The sequence below is a fragment of the Lemur catta genome, chromosome 6 (genome assembly GCF_020740605.2).
Source record: "Lemur catta isolate mLemCat1 chromosome 6, mLemCat1.pri, whole genome shotgun sequence".
Lineage (NCBI taxonomy): Eukaryota > Metazoa > Chordata > Mammalia > Primates > Lemuridae > Lemur > Lemur catta.
In genome coordinates, this window is record NC_059133.1 from 54625029 (window position 1) to 54633283 (window position 8255).

The following is an 8255-nucleotide window of genomic DNA, read 5'->3' on the forward strand; positions in this document are numbered from 1 at the left end:
CCAGAAAAGCAGGACTCGGGAGCACTGTCCCCAAAGTGGGGACCGAAGCAGTGATCTGGAGAGAAAGCGCTCAAGTGCCTGGGGCAGGGGACTGCTAGCCCGGGACGACCCGGATAGAGTGGGCACAATAGAAGGAGTGGTGAGCAGGACCGGGCGGGCCTGGGGAACTGAAAGGAGAGGTCCCTGGGTCCCTGGCGATGTCTCTCGCTTCCTCCAGTTTCTGCCCTCCCGGGTGTGCCCCAGCCCATAACATCTCCTCGACCCCTTCTGGGGCGGCGCTCAGGACCCCCACATGGCGGAAAGGGAGGGTGAGGGGATGAAAATACACCCCCCTTTTAGCCCCTCCCCGTGCCACCGCCCCCCCCTTTTCCCCAGAGCCAAGGGACAGATAGAGAATTGCAACTAGAAATCCGATCGATTGGTACGACGGACCACGTGGCCAGGGGCTGGCCAATGACCAGGCCGCCCGGGATGAGCTAATAATGGAAGCAATTTGTAACTTTCAGTAGCTCTCTAGGCCTGGGTACCGTAGGGAGGGAGGCGGGCAGGGGTGGGGAGATGGGCACCCCCAGTCCTTCCATCCTCTTCATTCGACTAGGGGCACCCGGATCCCCTAATCCTCCTTCCCCTAACACGCAGGCACTGGCAGGATCCCTCGCCCACTCCGGTCCTGCCGCCGCGGCTCCAGAGCAAGGTAAGAAACTGGTCCTCCACCCCTCAAACACTCTTCCTGCGCACCCCCTTCTAACCTGCAAACAACACCTCCCTTCCTATCCCGTTAGACAATTTTTTCTCTTGGTTGAAAGAAAAAATCGTTTTGTATTCTTTTGCATAATTCATCTCGGATTTGGGGAAAAATTAAGTTCAGATTAATATGCTTTTCTTGGTGGGGGGTGAGTGATACTTTTCTTTTTTTTGATAAATTTTATACTCCCTTCTCTTGGGGAGGAGCATTCTACTCATGGAGAGTTTACTTTTCTTTGGGGATGAGTTACACCTTATGTTTTTGCAAGTTTTACTTCTTTAATGCTGCCAAGTTCACCTCCTTCCTCCATCCCATCCTCCACTTTCACTATTTATAAATATCACTTAACGGATTTCAAGTTTATTCGTTTTTCTCCTCCCTCACTAGTTTTTCAGCTATTACAGAATCTCCACAATTTTTGTCTCTCTGTGTGCACTGAGGTTTAGTTTTGTGTGGATTCTTCTTTTTGTATTGTAAATGAATTTATTGTTTGGGGAACTCTATGGGGATGTGAACAAGGTCTCTTTTGATTAACTCCAACTTCTCCTTTGAAGAACAACTTGCTTGAAATGTTTTATGCATTTTTCAAATTTTTATCTTAATTTTGATGATTTTACCGCTTTTTAAAACCTGACCTCTTCTTTAAATTTAATCTTTTGTATGTTAAACCATTTTAAAGTTTTTATTTTATAAAATTCCCCATTTTGTAGATTTATTTAGCTTTCCCCAACCTGCTTTTACACTTCTGCCTCCTGCATCTCTGAATCCCCATCCCAACTTCCACAATGCTCAGCTTAGATCTGACTCATCCTCCCCTCTCCTGGCAGCCAGGAGGGATGCTGGGAAGTAGCAAATGTCCTCCTTGGGTCAGAATCTATGCTCAGTTCCTTCTTCTGGGCACCTCCAGTCTGACTTCCAAGCCAGCAAAACCAGGGAGAGCAGAATTTCTGTCCAACTTTTTTGCTTGGGACTGTGTTCTTTCCACTTGGCTCTATTCTGGGTGACTCTCTGATACATAAAGTCAAATTTTTAATTCTTGTCTTTCTCCTAAATTCTAACGAAAATGCAAGCAGATTTTCTTTTTTCTCTGCTAAATGTAAGCTGTTAGCTCAGGGTCAGCCTCTTGAGGTCTTTTATCTCCTGGTAGAGGATTCTCAGAGAGACAGGCAATATTTATTCCCTCTTTCACTTTTGGTGAAGGTGGAGGTGGCAGGGATTGGGGGACCCCATTTTGATCTGTGGCTCTGGCTTTGGACAAAGCAATAGGGAAAGCTGGCCTGGGATCTTCTGGTCAGCAAGGTTTGGCTCAGGAGAGAGAGAGTTTGGGGTAAATCCCAGCTCTGAGAAAATTTTTCATTTTAGCATTACTGTGACAGTAAACTATTAAAATGATGTGACATGGTTTCAACCTATTCAGATTCATTGCAGCTACAAAAATAAAATTACAACAGTAATTCATGTTTCCTGAAGATCTACCTCCTGTGACTCTGTCTGCTCCTCTTAGGGAAACAGAACCCAACTGGGCAGAAGTAAAACTGCTGCTCCTCCCCTCTGGGTTTTCCAGCCCCTTAGTCACATTGACATTCTGGGCACATTTGACCCAGCTCCCCGCCCCCCCCACCTCTGTCCCTGCTTCTCCCAAGTATGAATCTAAATTACTATTAATAAGGGGCCGCTCCAAGTTAATTGGCATTAAAAGAATTCATTTCAATTTGTTAATATTAAATGAATGCTCTGCACTTTAGCTCCCTTCTCAGCCCTGGATTCCCAGATGAGTGATGGGAAGAGGGGGCGGGGAGTAGAATGAGGATTTTATTTCTGGCTCTCCAGCTTGGTCGCTGCATTGCCTCCCCTGAGGGGCTGTGATGAGGCACAGTGGGGGCCTGATTGGGGAAAGTCTGATAGTCTTTTTTGGTGAAATTCATCTGTTTCTGCAGGAGCTGTGGGGGAGGGCAGAGGGGAGCAGATGGAGAGGGACTGAAGGGCCTGGGAGACGTTGTAGAGGAGAGGAGGGACTAGGGAAAAGTAGGAAGGGAAAGGGACACAGGGGAGCAGGAGTTTTGGAGAACAACAGTTATAGGCTGGGGCTAAAGCAGATTTGTGAACAGTGCTAGTAACTCAAAAACCTACCCAGAGAAACTAGGGGCTGGGCATAGGGGGGATTTGAGGCAAAACAGCTAGGAGTTCTGAAGCCATCTAGCTGTGTGACTTTAGGTAAGTTGCTTAACTTTTCTCTCTGCCTTAGTTTCTTGACCTGCAAAACAGGAATAAGAATAATAGAATTTATCTCAGGGGGTTGTTGGGGATTAGATGAAATACATGTAATGTGTTCTCTGCTTGGCACATAGAAACTGTCAATAAATGTCAGCTGTCTTTGTGGTATAGTGGTTAAGAGCATGGATTCTGGGGCCAGACTGCCTGGTTTTGAATCTCAGTCCTGCCTTATACTAGTTGTATGACCTGGGCAAGTTACTTAACTGTTTGATCATTAGTTTCCTTGCCTGTAAAATGAAGTTAATAGGATCTAGCTCAAAGGCTGTTGTGAAAATTAAGTGAGTCAAGATGTGTAAAGTGCCTGGAACAATGCCTGTCCCATTGGAAACACCATATAAGCATTAGTAATCATCGATATTGTTGCTCTTCTGATCTAGGAAGATTGGAAGTGGAGGCACGATGAGCCACCTGTCACAGCTTGAGAGGCCCATGGATTCTCTAAGATTATGATCAGGTCAACCCTTTCACCCCATCCCTGAATCTAGTCCTGCAACTGGGGCTGCATAAGGTGAGGGCTTGGGAGAGATCCTGTAACCCTGGAAACTGGGATGCCCAAGTTCTTTCCTGGCCTCTGCTCTGGCTCTCAGGTTGGTGGTTGCCTCCCAGTGCCCTCAGACTTCAAGGGGAAATCACTTTTTCCCCTGGGGTGGGGGTTGCTAATGGCTAAATTAATTTCTTGGTCTAATATCTCCCTTTGGTAGAGAGTTAGTCCTAGCAGTGTGGGTTGGGGGAGGTTGGTTAGAGCAGAGGAGGCTAAATACCCTCTATGTGCCAGCCCCCACACACCTGACCTCATTTGAGAGGGTGGTGGAAAACAGAGCTCCAAAGAAATGAAGTAACCTGACAAAATCGTAAAGCTAGAAAGTGGCAAAGTTGGAATCTGAACTCTGATCTGCCTGATGACAAACTTACTGCCCTTCCATTGCTGGACTTTCTGAAGGAGGGGGTGGGACTTTCTGAAGGGAGAGGTGGGGCACACATACACTTGGAACAAAGATGGGGCCAGAACCATGGGGCAGATGAGAGATGGGGGGAGGGGTAGAGAGTAGGGGAAAGAGGCCAAGTGGGGAATTTTTCAATCAGGGAAGACTTCCTGGAAGAGGTGCTTATAGATCAAGGTTCAGATGGGAAGGGAATAAGGATAGGAAGAGGGAAGGAGTCATGCATTGGCAAGGAAGGAGAGGACAAAAGGACCTGTGCAAAGGCTGGATGAGAGCAGGGGGCATGAATAGATTTGCCTTGGGTTTGCCTTGCTGATAGCAAGTAAAATTAGTTACCATTTACTCAGGGCATACTATGTGCCAGGTACATGTTATCTCATTTGATGCTCATAACAATCCTGACAGGTGGGTTTCTTATTCCTATTTCCAAAAACAGTCAGTTAAGCTCAGTGAGCTTAATCCCCACTTTAGGTCCACAGGTGGTAGCTGGGTTTGCGGGCATGGCCTGCCTGTCCCCGTCTTGTCGTCCATCACTGGTTCAGGTTGTCCTGTCCCCCACATTTGTAGTCACACCTGGTGACTGGGAACAGGAGTTACGGAGTGGGGTGAGACTGAGAGAGGGAGTGGCAGGTGGGCAGTGGGGACAAAAACTTTTCTCACATCCAGATAGAAAGCAGCTCTCTCTAGAGAGAGGCTTTCAAGTCACTTTCCTGGGACTGCTGATCTTGGGATGAATGGCAGGGACCTAATGGGGGTCCTATTGTTTTCTGGGCTATAGACTCTATTTCCCTTTCTCTGGGAAAAGAAGAGGAAAAGGATGATGGCTCAGGTGTGGTTTGAACCTGGATCCCTTCTCTCCTTGTTGCATGAGAGCAGAGAGCCGCCAGCTGCTCACTCCATTTCCCAGCCGCCCTTGTTGCCAGGTGTGGCCACCAGGGAATGTGAGCTGAGTGATGTCACCAAAGCCTGAGGACGTTGGGTAATTCTCCTTTGTGTTCTCTTTTTCATAAACTGGACAGATGTGCCTGAGACTGAGGTTTGACCAGGCCATTGAGGGGCAATCCCTAAGAGAGGACAAAGAAAAGACATGGAAGAAACCCCTGTCTGCGGCTGACCGGGAGGAGCAGAGCTGCCTGTGTCTGTGACTGCTTCCTTCCAGCCTACTATGTGAGAAATAAACTTCTGTTTTCTAGATGCTACTGTGTTTGGGGGCCTTTTTATTGTAGCGGTTTTGCCATCATCCTTCCTAATACACCTTCTCACACCAGATTTGTCATTTCAAACCCATGGAAAGGATTACATCAGATCATGGGATAACTACAATAATAACACTTACTGAGCCAGAGAGTGTGCTAAGGACTCTGAAGCATGTTATTTAGTGTGATCCTCATGACAATCCTCTGGGATATGTTACTACGATTCCAGTTTACAAATGAGGAAACTGAGGCCCAGAGAAGATAAGTGATGTGCCAAAGGACACACAGGAGGTGGTAGAGTGAGTGTGCAGAGCCACATGCTTCACCGAGGGGCAAATTCCCTCCTCAGGAAGAGCTGGAGGGACTGTGGACCTCACCCTGTGCTTGGCCAAGCCCCCGACGGTCACTATAGGGGCCCCAGGACCTCCCTTCCCACCTCCAGGAAGCTCAGCAGGCCACTCACGTTACATGGGTCGCTACATAAGATTTTGTCTGGAGAAAGGACCCCAAATCACGTTGAAAACCCGCTAAGTTCTATCCCCTGCCCCACCACTTTTCTTTTTTTAACATATGAGGCCCACAGAGAGGATGTGACTTGCATAATGTCACACACTTAGTTTTTCTGTCAATTTTAAGACGTGTTCTCTTGTTACTATATCAGCCTGCCTCAACAAACAGGGAGGTACAAACATAACCAAATCCAGGTGGGGGGTGGTGGTCTGTGTTTCCTCCAGTAGTGCCTTGGGATAGCCACGCCTCATTTCCTCGATTTCCCTGTGCTCCTCCCGTCCGACATGGGCCTGCGGAAAGAATGGGCTGCACCTTTCTCCACCCTCCTCATCACCCAGACAGTCACAAATGCTAAGGCAAGGAGAGCTGGGGCCAGAGCCAAAGCAGGCAAAGAGATCCTCCAACTCCTGCTAGTCTTTCCACATTTATATTTGGAATCCAAGGCTCCCTCCTCCCCCTAGTCCCTTCCTAGTAGCCCACCAGGGAGGAGAAGGGGAAAACTGTCATAAATTTCTCCTATTTATACAAGAAGACAGAATGTTTCTTGTGCCAGAAAAAACACAGAAAGGGAGCTGTCAGGGGAGAAGGGACCCAGCCCCGTACCTTCTGGGGTCAATTTATCTTCCCAAGTCGGGGCTTCGGGGCTACCATAACACTGTGTGAGCTGCAGGCTTTGACTTGGGGGGCAGCCAGGACAGCCAGTGCCTGGGCTTTGTTTCTGATCACAGCCTTCCTGCTTTGTCTCAACCGCCCTTTCCCCTTTACTCTCTTTTTAAAACAACTTTCTTGAGGTAGGATTCACATATCATATTCACCACTTGAAATGTACAATTCAGTGGTTTTAGTATATTCACAGATATGCACAGCTATCACCATGGTCAACTTTAGAACATTTTCATCACCTCAAAAAGAAACCTCATCACCTCTATATCCCCCCATATTCCTTCCTGCCCTAAACAATCACCAATTCACTTTCTGTCTCTACAGATTTCCCTCCTCTGGACTTCCATATGAATGGCATCATACACCATCTTTGATTGGCTGCTTTCATTTAGCGTGATGTTTTCAATGTGCATCCATATTGTAGCCTTTATCAGTACTTCCTTTTAATGGCTGAATAATATTCCATTGTATGGATATACCACATGTTGTTTATTCATTCGTCAGTTGATGGACACTTGGGTTGTTTCTGCTTTTTGGATATTATGATCCCTCCTTTCTTCTTATGTCACTAGACAGCCTGGATCATATAGAAGGAGGTCTGTGGGCAAAAACAGGCATGTCTTATACGCAGAAGCACCCAACAACCCTGAAAGCAGGGTCTAGGCACATGCCTTCTTTTGTGCTACGTACATGTGCTGAGCTGGAATTTTCCTCCCTCTGCTACATTACTGAGGTGGGGCTACCCCTCCTTTTCTCTATCATTATTGCTATTTTGGTTACTTGCTGCACTCCTCAGACTGGGGGATGCAAGCCCTTTTCTTGGGGCTTCAGAGACACTGAGTGGATGAGTGGATGCCTTCCCACTGGGGAAGGGTTCCCTGAGTCTGGCCTCGGAAGACGCTCCAGTGTCTCACAGCAGGAGGAAGGCCTGCAGAGGCTCCAGGGTCAAGTTATGTTCTTGGTGGAGCCACTGAGCCCAGAATCCAGGCCTCCTCCCCCTTCTCCTTGCCTGGCCCATTTCAGTCTGCAGACCCACTTTGAACTCAGCCCACTCACTCACCTAGCAACAGTCACCGCCTCTGCCCCCACGAACCTTGCAGCTCCAGTGGTGAGAGTAAGGTAAATACAAGTGAACAAAATAGTGGCAAATTCTACAAGCTCTGTAAACGCTTGTTGAATGAATGAATGAATGAATGAGTACTTACTATGTGCTCTGGAAAGAAAATGTGAAAAAAATCAGTTATAAATCATTTTCTGCTACCACCACCGTTTCCAGTCTGGAAGTTATCATTTCTTCTGTATTCCTTGGAGGAGATAGTGTGCAGCTAGTGCAAAATATTAGCTAACAAGAGCTACCATTTATTGGGCCAGCCATATACCAAAGGATTTATATATCTCATTGATTTTCACCCTTTGAAGTAGGCATAATTTTTTCCCATTTTGCAGTCAAATGCTCTATCCCTGAGCTATATCCTCTTTGATTTTTTCCATTTTGAAGATGAGAAAAACTGAGACTCAGAGAAGCGGCTACCTGAAATCATACCCTAACAGTAAGTGGCAGAACATTGACACTGGACTCCGGGCTATGTGTTTGTTTTCATTTCTAGTCCTTCCTGACAAACACTGACATCTCTTCCTGAGGCCCCAGCACAGACGGAGCTGACAGCCCTCCCCTCCTGCCCAGAGGTAAAGCAGACGGAGGTGAGGTGCCAGGCTCCTGTCTTGCAGCTTGCTGTCCAGTGGCTATTCCGCTTCATGACTAAGGAAGGGAAGAGCCCGTTTTGCCTTTTCCTCCCAGCCCTTGCTGAGCTGCCCGTTGTGTGTGGGAGGGACCAGGAGAGGCCTGGATGTTGTCAACGGAAGACTTGAACAAGCCAAAGAGCTGGTGATGTTGACAAGAAGAGGACCTCAACAAGGCAGATAATC

General features: G+C 47.5%; 1 long non-coding RNA gene across 1 annotated transcript; it reads left to right on the forward strand.

Moving 5' to 3' along the window:
* Positions 1-539: 539 nt before the first annotated feature.
* Positions 540-5156, forward strand: LOC123639741. The gene is made up of 2 exons (XR_006735795.1): positions 540-694; positions 4980-5156. It is a non-coding gene; the product is annotated as an uncharacterized LOC123639741 (long non-coding RNA).
* Positions 5157-8255: the final 3099 nt, after the last annotated feature.